Consider the following 15,556-nt stretch of genomic DNA (forward strand, 5'->3'; position numbering starts at 1 on the left):
AAAAATGAATAAATAAAAAGTAGAATCCTATTTTATACATTTATCTGGGCCTTGCTTTCAGCTTAACAACATATGATGGAAATCGTTCAAATAAACTGTTACAGATATAACACCTTCATTCTAGTGACTGTCTAGTACTCCAAGGTAGGGGATGAACCACAGTGAATTCCAAAATTTATTTAACTGAAGTACCTTCTTGTGGTATTTAGTTTTTTGTCTTTACAAAGTGCTGCAATAAAAACTGTACACAGATCTTCTTAAACAGACAGATTTAACTTCGGTTTTCTTGCCAAACTCCACTAAATTACAGTAAATGGACAGGTATAAACCCACAAAGAGACTAGGAGAAGAAACAGCAGCGACACAGTGAAATGGCATCTAACTTAGCGGACTTCGGAAAGTTGCAGGAAAGCCAAGACGCCGTCTGGTATACATTGCAGAACCCCAGGAAGCTCAGGAGCTGGGGTTGTCAGGTGCCTCTGGGAATGGGAGGAAAAGTGGAACTGAAAAGAACAGAATTGATTTAGTTTCTGTTTGAGAAGCAGTTAGACTCCTGGACCCCCTCGCCAATTTGATGCAGCTAGGTGACTGCCAACCCCAGCCATGAAGTTTCACAGTTTATTTTCTGGAGTGGGTAAATCAGAGGTTCTCTAGACTGAGAGAAATGAAACAATTGAGGGCAGAGGTATAGATTGAAAACAAAAGAATTCAATATACGAAAAAGTTTACATACTAAATACTCTGTTTCTCCTCTAAGTTTGGATAATGCTGGAAGCCAAATGTATTCTTATTAGTGAAGCAACTAGAAGTGTCCTCTCTGGGGAATATAATCAGCCTGAAGACAAGACCTAAAGATACTGATATCAATTGTTTCCCAAATGAAATAGCCCTGCTATACCATCCTACTAAGAAGACCACAATAGTAAGGTCAGATAAAGAGAGCTTTGAATTAGCTTCTCAATATCTCAATGTTCCATATGAGCTAATAGCCCAAAATCATTAGCTATTTGAGGAAAATCTCTAATATGAGAAAGTGATCAAAAGCAACTGGGATGAAACAGATATTAGGCAGAGTTTTTAAAAAGTTGAAAACAAAACCTATCCTCAGGTACAGAACAGATATTGCACTCATAAAATAATAACAGAATATTTAAAATAAAAAGATCAATCAGAGAACACAAAAAAGAAGCTCCTAGAAAGTGAAATATGAAAAATAAGGCTTGGAATCTCTCCCCAAAATAGAGCAAAAAGTTAAAGAAATAGAAATTAGGGTTGCAAGGAAGATTAGAAGAGTTAGTATTTGTTCCATGGTTAGAAGGCTTTCTGGTAATTATGGAAAGATAAAATGAGGGGAAAGAAATTTCCAAATAAATAATTCAAGAAAAATGTTCCGAATTGAAGGATGTGAGTATCAATATTGCAGAAATCATTAGAGAGCCCAATACAATGAACGAAGCACACCACTGTGTTTTCAAAACTCTTAGAACAAAGAGAAGAAACTTCCAGAGAGAAAAACAGGTTTTGTACTATCAACCTAAATAAGAAACAGAGAGAAGCCCTCTAAAAGAAAAAGATATTTAGGAGTAGAGCACTGCAATGGGAATATGTGTGCTGTAGTCAGCTCTATGTGTATTTAGGGAAGTAAAAGAAGACAAAGTGTTTTAAAGGAAAATGAGCCTGGCTCTATTTGTCAAGCTTTTTCAGCACCAGTGACTCCATTTTGATTCTGACAACTTTCACAGTACGAAGGATCAAGGATGCCATTGAGCTTCTCAACAGCAATTATGGAAGCCAGAAAATAGTGGCTAGAATAGTTTTAAGATTCTAAAAGAAAGTATTTCCAACCTAAAATTTTCTACTCAGCCTACTAATCAAATGTGAAGGTTGAATAATGACATTTTTCAGAAATCAAATGTCTTGAATTTTCCTTCTATTTATTCTCAGGAAGGTACTAGAGGACATATTACACTAAATGATGGAGAAGATCTTTCCTAAAATGAAAGATATTCCTGAACTCCCCCTTCCCACCTTTTCTTTTCACTGCCCCAATCCCCACCATTACCGTGGTAATTGTTGTTGTTATTTCTAATTCTACAACCTAAGATCCCGCTGGATTTTGGCAGCCATATCAACCCTCAAATCTTCTGCACACCTGCTTCTGCTAAACCGTATCTCACCACTACCACCACCACATGCACACCAGGTACCTGCACTCAATTATCCCAGACTTCAAGATTTATATGAATAATTTCCTTGGAATATGCCCTGAGTCCTGGCTTATTTTACCTAAGTGCAGGATTTTCTCTCTATCGCTGATAAAATTCATCTTGTTAGATTTGTCCCATTGCTGCAGCCTGTCAGTCTTTTTGGTCTTAATTCTATCTGTCAATGAATTTGCTATCCTTTCCAGGCTCTGTCATCCACAAATTAAATCAATGTGCCCTCTAAACTTTTAGCCAAGGCAAGGATATAAATGCCAAACAAACCAGGGCCGTGTTCATCCAGGAGTACATTGATCAATGCCAACAGCTGTTCAACCAGTTATGAATTTCCTCAACTCTCATCGGAAATGCTCCTAAAGATAAAACCAGATCTGTAGACAAAAAAAATTATAATGTTATTAATATGGAGTATCTGGTTTCTCCTTCTCTAACGCAACTCCTGAGAAGTGTGCCATTTGGAGCCCAAGTAAATAAACAAATCCTTTGAATAAGGTGAGTAGTGCATACATTCAGGCTCAGCTTATGAAAACTAGCTACAGAGAAAAACATGAGAGCGAAGCATCTTGTACAATAGTTCCATTCTATTTCCTTTCTTTTTTTTTGGAGACAGAGTCTTGTTCTGTCACCCAGGCTAGAGTGCAGTGGTGGTGAGATCGAGGCTCACTGCAACCTCCACCTCCCGGGTTCAAGCAATTCTCCTGCCTCAGCCTCCCGAGTAGCTGGGACTACAGGAGCATGCCACCATACCTAGCTAATTTTTTGTATTTTCGTAGAGTTGGGGTTTCACCATGTTGCCCAGGCTGGTCTTGAACTCCTGAGCTCAGGCAATCCACTCGCCTCAGCCTCCCAAAGTGCTAGGTTTACAGGCGTGAGCCACCACACCCAGCCAATAGTTCCATTCTAAAGACAGTATAAAGTGAACATTCTCTCAGTCATCATTACCCTTTAAAACCCTTTAGCAAAGAGCTGCATTGGAAGCCATCTCAGTCTCTCAGTAAGATCCCCAACACTAGCTTTTGTTACAGTGGTGGAACACATTGCAGTCTCTTTAGTAGAGCATCAATGAAGTGGTTGGCTTAATTTTAGTAGCCATGTTAAAAGAAAAATATGCATCTTGTACATACTAGAATCATGCTTAGTGTGGCAAGATGTTCCCACTGTTAGAGAACAAAGCGAAAATACTGAATGAAAAGTAGACATTCCTCTCTCCTTCTGACTCCAGGGCTTCCACTCAGTAAGTGGAATCGCTGGAAATATTAGTCTCTCTCTCTCTCTCTCTCACTCTCTCTCCAGTTCCTCAGAACAGAATTTGTTTAAACATGGGTATGACGTCTGTTTAGTGGTACCACATTTTTTTTTTTTTTTTTTTACAAAAGAGTCTTGGGAGGCCTAGGTGGGCAGATTACAAGGTCAGGAGTTTGAGATCAGCCTGACCAACATGGTGAAATGCTGTCTCTACTAAAAATACAAAAATACAAAAATTAGCCGGGCATGGCGTGTCTGTAATCCCAGCTACTCAGGAGGCTGAGGCAGGAAAATCGCTTGAATCCAGGAGGCAGAGGTTGCAGTGAGCTGAGATCCTGCCACTGTACTCCAGACTGGGTGACAGAGCAAGACTCTATCCCCCACCCAACCACCCCGCAGCCCCCGACAAAAAAAAAAAAAAAAAAAAAAGGAAAAAAATATGCACATTTCTGATTCCTGAGATCAGAAAGTTAAGATGTTTAGAGGGGGACAATTCTTCAAAAGGAGGTTGATTACAATCTGTTATCTTGGGGGATTCAGAGTAGTCCGTTTCAGCAATGGAGGGTCTATTACAATCCAGGCAGGTAGGTTAGTTTAACTACATGTCTACCTTGGGGAATTACCGGGTGCCTGGACCTATTATTTGTAGGTACTATGCGTCATTACATTTGTGCCTGATGAGGTTCTGAGAAGACAAGGTCAACAGGAAACTGGGATTTTATAGTGCCCTAATATTTAAAAATGCTAAGGAGAAATCAATGCTCCTCCATTGCCTCTCCTGGACAGCAACTCTTAGATAGGAAGAGAACTACCCTTAAGTAAGGAGTTAGTGGACTTGTCCTCCATTACAGGAAGCTACAAAATTAAAACCAGGGATGTACTGAGGAATGCCTTCTAGGTGTGCTTGCTTACTGCGCTTGGTAAAACTTCTTTGAAAGAGATGTGAGTAACTGTAGCAGCCACGAGAGTGGAAAGTTGAGAACCTAATGATCTAATTTTGGGGAGGTTAGAAGACCTGCCATTCATTATCCTTGACCCGGAAGGAAGGTAAAGATGGTTGGTCTCTCAACACACTCATCACCACAAGAAAAGAATAGTGTTTTAAATTGAGAAATCTCTTAGGCAGGGCCTAAGCCACATATGGTTGTATGAAATAGTAACAGTGCTCACAACCCTGCACGGGCGAGGTGCCTGGAGAGGGATGCGCAATATTGAAAATCAATGCCCATCTCTAAATGAAAAACTTAAGACGCACGTGGGCTGAAAGCACTTGGGTTCAGTAATTTACAGAATTGAGTGAGTGCTCATATTCAAGAGCTTTTAGTAGAAATGATACAATTAAATGACCGATGTTTCAGCAAAGCATTTTTAAAACCTTACTCTTAATTCAATTTGACCTTTTTAGAAGAATTATGTAGCAGATAAATTTTATCCTGAAACCAGACAAAAGAATAAAATGAAATCACACTTATGATTTCTCACAAGCTGATATTAACTTCTTTCATATATTTTAAACCATGATGACAGACTTTGTACTGAAATTTAAATCTACATTGTAAAATATACTCAGGGCCTTGTCACTAGCTTCCAGTTTAGTGGCTCCCAGTGCTTATTGATCTCACAATGTCAAGACAATTTTTTTTTTTGGCCTCAAGGCACTTACTCTTTGATTAAAGGGGATCAGTTACCAAAATCGACTGTATGAAGCTTAACGGATGAATTTAAATTGTACCAAGTAAACAATTGTGTCATTTATATTCGTTATAGGGCGGTCACCATCTGCCTTATTCTGCCTGTGCTTTAGGGATCCAAAGTTATAGGGCAATTTTTCTAGTGAAAGCTTTAATCAAATTGTCATCTCCTGTCTAAGCCACCTTGTTGAAACATGACATTTCTGACCCTGGTAGCATCATGAGAATTTGAAATAGAACATAAATTTGTATTACTGGGTTTTCTTATTGGTTGACCAAAAAGAAAAATTAACCTTATGTGTATCACAAATTAAAGTATAAAATTTTAAAGGATCTTTGTCCCCAGAAGTGGGAGAGCAAGATGTACATTAATAAAAGTCTCTTGAAACAATTATGCATCTTATTCACCAACAAAATTACAGCCACAGGACCACAGTTGACATTTACTAAACACTTATTACATATGCCAGGCTCCATGATTGCTGAATAGTATATCACTTAATCCATACACGAACTCTATGTGACATGTTTTATCATTGCTTTCAAGTTTACAGATGAGGAGACTGAGGCATAGACCCCATCAGTACCTTGCCCAAGGATATGGGTGAAGGATTGGTTTTCAGTCCAGGCAGTATGACTGCAGCACTTGTTTCTACCATATTTCCTCTGAACAACCCACCTGTAAAATAGGAAGATCCTCACCTAACCCTTTCACCCAGCAACTATAAAACCCAGAGAATGGACTGGATGAAAATAGTGTACTTTCAAGTCTTCCTACCTCATTGCCCTCTCAAATGCTGTTCCTATTCCTTCTCCTTCTATAAGTTTTGAAGAGCCCTTGGCCAAGCAAACAGACCAGGCTGCTCCTGCTTATGAGATTTTTTTTTTTTTTATTTCCATGAGTGTTATATGTAGTAAAATAAACAGGAAGCATAATGTGTAAAAAGCACTTAGGCCACCTTCTCTGCTTTTAACATCTTTCTAAAACAGACCCAGACTCTTATTTGTAATAACAGTTGCTACGAATCACCTTTCAGTTATTTTGGCTTCTGTAATCAGAGGGTTCTGGGGCCTTTTCATTTGGCTTTTCTCTGTTGTCTTTTTCTCCCTAAGAAGGACACGAGGCAATTTCTCTATTCTGTACAAATCTAAACTCTCTAAAAAAAGCCATAATCAGACTGTGTTGTGGATATTTGGCAATAGGAACGAGTCTAGATGGTGTAACAACTACTTACTTAATTTGATGGAAGTCGGAAGTAACGATGAGTGATTTGCTCAGGGAATCATTTTACATTATATTTGGGAAGCAGCTGACAGTTCAAGTGGTTTAAGCTATTACACTGGGCATGGCACAGTACTTTTTTTTTTTGAGGCAAAGTCTCACTCTGTCACCCAGGCCGGAGTGCAGTGGCGCAATCTCGGCTCATTGCAACCTCCGCCTCCCGGGTTCAAGTGATTCTCGTACCTTAGCCTCCCAAGTAACTGGGATTACAGGCGCCCACCACCATGCCCAGCTAATTTTTGTATTTTGGTAGAGATGGGGTTTCACCAATGTTGGCCAGGCTGGTCTCAAACTCCTGACCTCAGGTGATCCACCCACCTCAGCCTCCCAAAGTGCTGGGATTATAGGCATGAGCCACCGTGCCTGCACTTTTTAACCCAAGGTGGCTTGATGGTGTCTTCACAGGAGGCAAAATCATCTCTAGCCTCCAAGTCAGTAAAATAACTATGTCTTACATGTTGTGCAAAACACAGATATGTGGAGTTTCTGAATCTGCTTAAATTTGCAGTTGGGAGCTGGGACAGAGGATACCTTCAAGGAACTTTATTTTCTGCCTTCTGTCTTTTCCTCAAGTTTTTCAAACATAGAAGGAACTTCAGGTCTCATCTAGTCCAACCCTGGATTTTGCCTAGAGAATGAAATTCTTCTAAGTGAGAGATGTTCATCTTCAGCCCTTTTCTGGGGAGAGGAGGGTTGAGCTCTGAGCACCAGCTTGGTCATGAGGAATACACCTTCTGCTACATGGAATCTACCAACGTTTCCTGTGCACCTGCGATGTGCAAGGAACTGCTTGGCTCTCAGAATGCTAAGTTGGCCAGTTATGGGCGGCTAAATCTCATGGGAGTGCAGCCATGCACATTTGTGTATGTATGTTTAGGGCTGCATTTGAGCTGCAACAGCAGAGTTGAGTAGTTGTGACAGAGACTGTATGGCCTGCAAAGCCAAAAATCTTTGTGACCTGGCCTTTGACAGAAAAATTTTGCCCATGCCTGTTTCAGTGCCTCTCCCTTTGGGGTTTCATCGAGAGGAGCATCTAGAAATTGAATGAGTTTGCTCAAGCAAGCATCATGTTTTTAAAAACAGAATCAATGTCTCTAGACGATGCTCATAGCCCTCCAAGTGCAGCTTACTCTGTCTTTCTAAACCCAGCACTTCCATTAAGCTATTCTGTGGCTTCTGAAGGCATTTGAGTTTGACAGTCCTGATTTAGAGCAAGGCCATATAAGGTGGAGAGAATGAGGAGCAGGTCGTTCTCACTTAGCTTCAGTGCTGAGCCCTAACATTGGGACATTTCTTCTTTACCATCATTAACACTCCTGTAAGAAAATCATTAGGTACTGATTGGCTTATAGAATGGAAGTAGTAATGGAGAGTCGAGTCTATTATAACACTCTTTTGACCCCAGGTACAAGTATCTCTTGACCCTCCAAACCTGGAAGAGCTCCTGGCGCATAACAGATCCTCTACAAATATTATGGGGAATGAATCAATAATGGAAAAGAAGGGCAGCACAGAGCAAATAATTAATGATGTTTTCTAACTGACCAATGAGTATGTTGAAATTGCCTCATTGTTTAATCATGAATTTTTACATACTCCTTTTAATGATGTAAAAGCATCTCTTTTTTTTAAATTAGGAAACTTGTCCAAGAGGATGAAGAAGTTCTTGTGCTTTAAACAATTAACATAACCAGTTTATTATCAATATATAATCTCTCAACAGTCATGAAAGCGAAAGCCTAGAAATTGAGTGATGGTAACCCTGGCTGGGTCTTTTACAAGCTGATCTCAGCTCACTGCAACCTCCGCCTCCCAGGTTCATGTGAATCTCCTTCTTCAGCCTCCCAAGTAGCTGGGATTACAGGTGCCTGCCAGCACACCTGGTTAATTTTTGTATTTGTAGTAGAGAGGTGGTTTCACCATGTTGGCCAGGCTGGTCTTGAACTCCTTACCTCAGGTGATCAGCTTGCTTCTGCCTCCCAAAGTGCTGGGATTACAGGCATGAGCCACTGCACCTGGCCAATTCTATCAACTTTTAGCTAACTTTATTTTTAAATTTTAAGCCTTAGCTGGTCCATGGGTTTCTACTTACATAAAGGTACTTACATAAAGGTCTTGATGACTAGACAGAGGGATTATCATTTTTATCCTATAGGCAATAAAATCAACTTTTTATAATGATTAGAAAATATAACTTCATGTCACAAATAATTAAACCCAAAGAAGCCATGAAAGAGCCCATAGTTATCTCCCTGTTGGATGGCTATATTCCCACCTAAGCTAGACAAAATGAGTTCACTCTATTTAAAATATTGCCTTTTATAAATGGCTTTAACACCATCAGCAGCTAACATTTATTGAATAACAGGAACTGTGCTAATTGTTCTATGTGCAGTATTTAATTTAGCCACATGAAGGAGATTGGCTTATTAATTTCATTTTATATATTTGGAAATTGATGCAAACCTAAAGAGGTTAACTAAGTTACCCAAGGTTATACATACATGTATTGGCCAAGGCAATCCACATTTAATTCCAAAGCCACTTAGCCATTGAATCACCAATGCAATAACCTGCTTCAACAGTCCATGTTTAATAAGGTTTTTCGCCTTCTCAGTAATAAAATTCTAGATGGAAATACTGCCTAGGCCATATATTGCAGTGGGATCATTCAAAGCACTTCTTAACCTGGGATCTAGGGACACCTTCCAAGTTTAGGAGTGCTTCAAGGACACTGCAAAATCCAGACATTTCATGCAAATGTGTGTGTGTATGTGTGTGTGTGTGTGTGTGATGTGCATGACAGTATGCATTTTTCTGGGAAGAACTTTCATCCAGGTCTATGACCCAATAAAATGCTAAGAACAACTTGCTATTTCAATCACTCAATTATTCTTTGATTTGCTCATCAACAGTTTACTGAATATCAACCATGTGGCAGGCACTATGCAAGAGGGATACTAAGATGAGAGACTGCATTAAAGTTGAAGCCTTTTCTGCCATTTATTTTGTAATTAACCTAGTGTAAGGAGGTCCCTGATGTCTTTCCTTATTTAGGACTCTGGAATCTAACTCATATCATGCATTAATTTGCTAATTTAAGGCTCAATAAAAATTTAACAGTACTAAATACGTTGACTGAGTTAATTATAAAAAATTAGACCCATTTTCTACCAAACAATTAAAAGCAGCCTCTGTAACATCTCTTCATAAATTGCATATATATTCCATTTTTATTGTATTGTCTCAGTTTCTTAGAGTAATCAGTCTTTGGAAAAAGTAAAAATAAAAAGTTTTTTAGCAATGAAATTTAGTCTTTTCATACCAGATTTTTTTCCCCAGGACTCTTTTAGTTTCAAGTAACAAAAACCCAAGCTTAAATAATAATGCAATGTATTGAGTTAGCACAGATGAAATATCCAGGGAAGATTTAGTTTTAGAAACGTGTGAGTCAAGTCCAAACAATAGTGTTTAAATTCTATTTATCTCTGTCTTTTGAATGGGCTCTTGCTACATGGTGAAAATGACGCCAGCCCCTCATTCTACCAATTTAGCAACCCCAATGGGAAAATAATGTTTTAAAATCTCTCTCAGAGAGGTCACAAGCAATATTTGGATTTGCCTAGGTTGGACATTCTCAATTCAAAGCCAACAACTCTAATAACTATAGCCAAGGAGACAGAGCATTCAAAGCCAGAATCATGCAGGCCCATGCTTGGAGCTGGAATTGGGGAGGAAACTGCTTGATTCAAATACCAGGGTCTCTTATGGAATAAAAGTATCCTATCACCATAAGAGAAGTGAATGGGTGCCTGATGGACCAGAACCAGAGATGCCCATCATAGTAACTGTATTAGTCTGTTCTCGCACTGCTAATAAAGACATACCTGAGACTGAGTAGTTTATAAAGTAAAGAGATTTAATGGACTCACAGTTCCACATGGCTGGGGAGGCCTCACAATTATGGTGGAAGGCAAAGGAGAAGCAAAGGCACATCTTATACGGCAGCAGGCAAGAGAGCTTGTGGCAGGGAACTCCTATTTATAAAACCACCATATCTCATGAGACTTATTCACTACCATGGGAACAGCATGGGGGAAACCACTTCCATGATTCAATTATCTTCACCTGGCCCCACCCTTGACACATGGGGATTATTACAATGCAAGGTGAGATGTGGGTGGGGACACAGCAAAGCCATGTCACCAACATATGTGTTCTAAGGAAACTGCCTGGTAGGCTGAAAACCTATCCTTTACTCAATGACAGATGCCCTTTGTAATGTGCTAGGCATTTCCCTAGGCACTAGATCCAGGTTTTAAAAAAGCAAGCATCCTGCCTTCATGGAGCTTACCTTCAAAGTAGGGGAGATAGTCAACAAAACAAGTAAGTAAGTTATACAGTAAGTCAGAAGGCGAGAAGCATTATGGAGAGATACAAAGCACAAAAGAGAAGTAGGGTATATCCGAGAAGAAAACGAGATTCAGTGTTAGAGGTCATGAAGGCTCCACTGGGTGACTTTGAACAAAGACTTGAAGTAAGTGAGGGAGGTGACCATATAGATACCAAGGAGTTGAGCAATCAGACAACCAGAAACAACATGTGCAAACGTCCTGGGGTGGGAATATGTCTGGCATGTTCAAAGATTAGCAAGGAGTCCACCGGTGTTGACACTGGGAGAGCTGCAACGGGGAGAGTAGTAGGAGATGAGGTCAGATAAATAATGGCATATTTTTTCAGGACTTTGGTTTTCACTTTGAGTGAAATAAAAAGCCATTGGAACATTAAGAGCAGAGTAAACTTTATTGAACAAGATCATTCTGGATGCTGTGCTGAGAATAGGGAAAATAGGGTGCCAGGGCAGAAGCAGGGAGAGCATTTTAGAAGGTTTTGCAATAATCCAGGTGAGAAATGATGATTTCGACCAGGATAGTAGCAGGGCACACGTTAAATAATGATCACATTTTGTGTATATGGTAAAGATAAAACTGCTGATTTATGCTCTCTGATTTTGATATAGATGTAAGAGAAAGTAGAAAGGTCAGGCTCAATACTAAGATCTTTAAGGATGGAGTTGATATTAACTAAGTTGGGGAAGATGGAAGGGGGAGCAAATTGGGTAAGAAGGGAGAGATCACAAAAATTACTGAATTCTACCAAACTACATTCAAATCTATTTTCAAACTCCCAAGATTTTCATTTCTGTCCTTCTCAAGAAAGCTCCTTGTGCTGACAAGCACTACCTTGTTGCTGGCCTTAAGCTAGATCTTGTGTAGTAAGCTATACACCCACAGTTTGCAGACTGTTTGAGACAACAAGTTTTGCCCACATGTCTAAATAATGGTAGAAGATTTAAATTGTAGTAGAAGATTTGAATAACCATTCAACTATACAAAATATGTTGCAATAGGGCTAAGTCTGCAACACAATGTCATTAAAAATCAGATAAGGGAAGTCTCACTTTTTCTGGTCAAGACAAGCAAGGTGTAATTAAGAAGGTAGGATTTTGGTTGGCTATTGATGGAACAAGATTTGGATACATGGAGAGGGTTAGCTGTAAATTTCATTGGTTTTATGTGTGTGCGTCTCTGTGTGTACATCTAACTTGGCTGCCTTGATTCATAAATGAGCTGTAGAGCAGGGGTTCTCAACTGTGGCTGCTTGTAGGAATCACCCAGGAAGCTTTCTTTAAAAATTATTCTAATTTAATTGATATGGGATGAGACCTGTGTACCAAGAGTTTTCAAAGCTTCTCAGTGATTCCAATGGCAGCAAGGGTTGAAATCCTATAGCAAAAAGCAGAGCATGGCAAAGTAGCCACCATGGGCCAAGTCTAGCTCTTACCTACATTTGTAAATAAACTTTTACAAGCACACACCCCTGTCCGTTTGTTCACAACATGTCTATGGCTGCTGTCATGCTATAATGGCAGTGTAAGCAGCTGCTGTTGGGCCCTTTACTGAACAAGTTTGCTGATCCAGGGTATAGAGAGGGAGGAGCATCACACGAACCTGGATCTGAATCCTATTTCTACTAAATATCAGCTGTGTGATTTACAGCGGGGTAGTTAACTGTCTCCTGGCTCCCCTACCTGTAATATAAAGACAACAGGTAGATTATGAGGCTCAAAGATAATCTCTCGAAGAACTCAGCATAGAAGCTGGCACACAGAAGTAGTCAATGAAGACTGGTTTCCTTTCTTCCATATACAGGGTGAACTCAATCTTCAAGAATCTTCCCCTGGCAAAAAAACAAAACAACAACAGCAACAACAAAACCCCACAATTTAACGTTTTAAGTTCTTGCAACCTTATTATATAGCCACTGTGGAATTTGTGCTTCCTCATTGCCCTACGGGTAAAAGTACCTGGCAGGTCTTTTAGGCACTTCAGTAGCTAGATGCTTTTAAGATATCAAGATGGACCCACGTTATATTCTATTTTACTAGATAACAAAGAGTTGTTCATGTATTCTGGAGTATTTAATATGTAATAGAATAAAAAAGGACTTATGTGTCATGTCAAGAGGTAGAGCATAAATGATTGTGACAAGGGAAATGGAAGATCAGATGGTATAACCTCAGCTGACAGCAGAATCAGCATGATTAACGCTCCTGGCTAAAATAGCCAGCTTTCAGAAGCATCCTTCCAGCCTTTCCAAGGAACTGGGAACATGAGCTGTTTCATAATGAGAAGTGACCGAGTTAGTTTCCTGAGTGCCTCAAGCAATAAGGGACAATTCTTAAATTTTCAGAAAGATTTTAGAAGAAAGATACTTGACCAGGGACAGGGATATGAGAAGGCAGACTTACAGAAAATCTTCAGTGAATCAAACACACACACACACACACACACACACACACACACATACACACACTACACCATTTAAAAGGACAAGTAGCTTAACACCCAATCCTGACTGCTAGTTCTAAAAACTCCTGTTTCATGCTGTGTCATTAACTCTTTTTTTTTTTTTTTTTGAGATGGAGCTTCACTCTTGTTGCCCAGGCTGGAGTGCAATGGTACGATCTCAGCTCACTGCAAGCTCCACCTCCTGGGTTTAAGCTGTTTTCCTGCCTCAGCCTCCCAAGTAGCTGGGATTACAGGCATGTGCCACCATGCCTGGCTAATTTTTTTTTTTTTTAGTGGAGACGGGGTTTTTTTTTGTATTTAGTGGAGACGAGGTTTCATTATGTTGGTCAGGCTGGTCTTGAACTTCTGACCTCAGGTGATCCGCCTGCCTCGGCCTAACATCTTAAACTGTCATCATCATGTGTGTCATTTGTTCAAATAGATTAACAACTAGAAATAACAGACACAGGGGCTGCACTATGACTTTTGGGGACTCTAGCCACTTTTGCCATCATGGGCCCCTTCTTCCATAAAAAATATTTTAAATGGTATTTCATGACTACACAGGCTTAAAGATGAGCATAATTCAACGTGGATTGAATTTTTTTTTCTTCTGACTTTAAAACAAATTAAAACCTCTTCACGGACCCCTAATAACTTTGTGGGCCTTGGACACTCTGTGTATTGCACCAAATGGATAAGTCAGCTCTGGACAAACTTGTATCAAGGCAATATATTTCATCAGTTCAGGAACCAGCAAGAACTAACAGTAAGGCAAGGCCACTTCTTCTACATTCTGAAATTCTGATCATTACAATCCGATAACGAGTCCCAGTGTGTCGTGGTGGCCAAAAGTGACATTAACCATATATGATATCTTCCTGTCTGGATGGAGGTTACATTCATCAATGACATAGCAATTGTCCTACCCCTACAGCTGTGTCTTCATCACTCATGCATAGTCATACAAAAACAGTGTGGAGGCCGAGGCGAGCAGATCACTGGAGTTCAGGAGTTCAAGACCAGCCTGGCCAACATGGTGAAACCCCATCTGTACTAAAAATATAAAAATTAGCCAGGTGTGGTGGTACACGCCTGTAATCCCAGCTACTTGGCGGGGCTAAGGCATGAGAATCGCTTGAACCTGGGAGGCAGAGGGTGCAGTGAGCTGAGATTGCACCACTGCACTCCAGCCTGAACGACAGAGTGAGACTCTGTCTCAAAAAAAAAAAAAAAAAGAAAAAGAAAAAAGAAATAGTGTGGAGAGGAAGGAGTAAGTTGAAGAAAGACAAGGATGACAAACAGAAGAGAGTATGGGATGTCTCAGCACTGCCAACTGGGAACTGGGCTTTGCACTCCCCATGACAGATTGGAGCTAATGGCTGAGAAATATGATCCTGAAACTATCCCCTAAATGCCAATTCAAAGACTCCTCCTTCTAACACAATGACTCAGTGAAGGGAGGCAGCAATCTGAACTTGATGATGGAATGACAAGGCAAGTGTTGGTTTGTTTTTCCTATCAGGTGTCCACTTCCCGGAAAGCTCCATCTCAATTGCCATGAGTCAAAACTTGATTGCTAAGAGCAAGAAAGATTTGTACAGCAGGAGTCACGTACTTAGCCACCCAAACATTTTACAAAGTTCATTCAGAGTGCCCCGAGGTCTTCACATTCAACAACAGCACCTCAGAAAATGTCCAAAGGGCAATTTTCCTGCAGTATCTGGGATGACAAGAACCATCCTCAGATTCTGGACCGGCTCTAACTTGGGAAGTTAGACTAGAATCACATGCACACTCCCTGGTGTGGTCTCTGCTTAACTACTGTCCTAGGAGCCAAATAATTGGTGTAGTCAGTGTGCTTTACTAGGGGGAGGAAGGGGCTGATAGTGAAAGACATGAACAATTAAGAAAAGAGATTAATTTTAAATTAAGCTGAATGTCAACAAGATGAGCATAACTCTGACTTCTTTACCAGAAGCAGACTTCTAAAATGAGACTTAATCTAAAGACACAAATAAAAAAGATCCCTGTAAATGATGTACGGAAATATGAGTGGGCAGGGAGTGATGAAGGAAGGCAGTTGTGTCAGATCTAAGTAAGTGTTCTGCAAATCAATTTACTTCACAGAGTCATTTGTGGAGCTATTGTTCAGGATATTTGTATTTGAATAGAGCTTGTCTCTCTCCTCACCCTGCTTCTCTCTCCCAGGAGTCTAGAATGAAGGCACAAACTTCCACCAGGGTGACTGTGGCTGGTTGCCAT

The sequence above is a fragment of the Mandrillus leucophaeus genome, unplaced genomic scaffold (genome assembly GCF_000951045.1).
Source record: "Mandrillus leucophaeus isolate KB7577 unplaced genomic scaffold, Mleu.le_1.0 Scaffold1207, whole genome shotgun sequence".
In the NCBI taxonomy this organism is placed as follows: Eukaryota; Metazoa; Chordata; class Mammalia; order Primates; family Cercopithecidae; genus Mandrillus; species Mandrillus leucophaeus.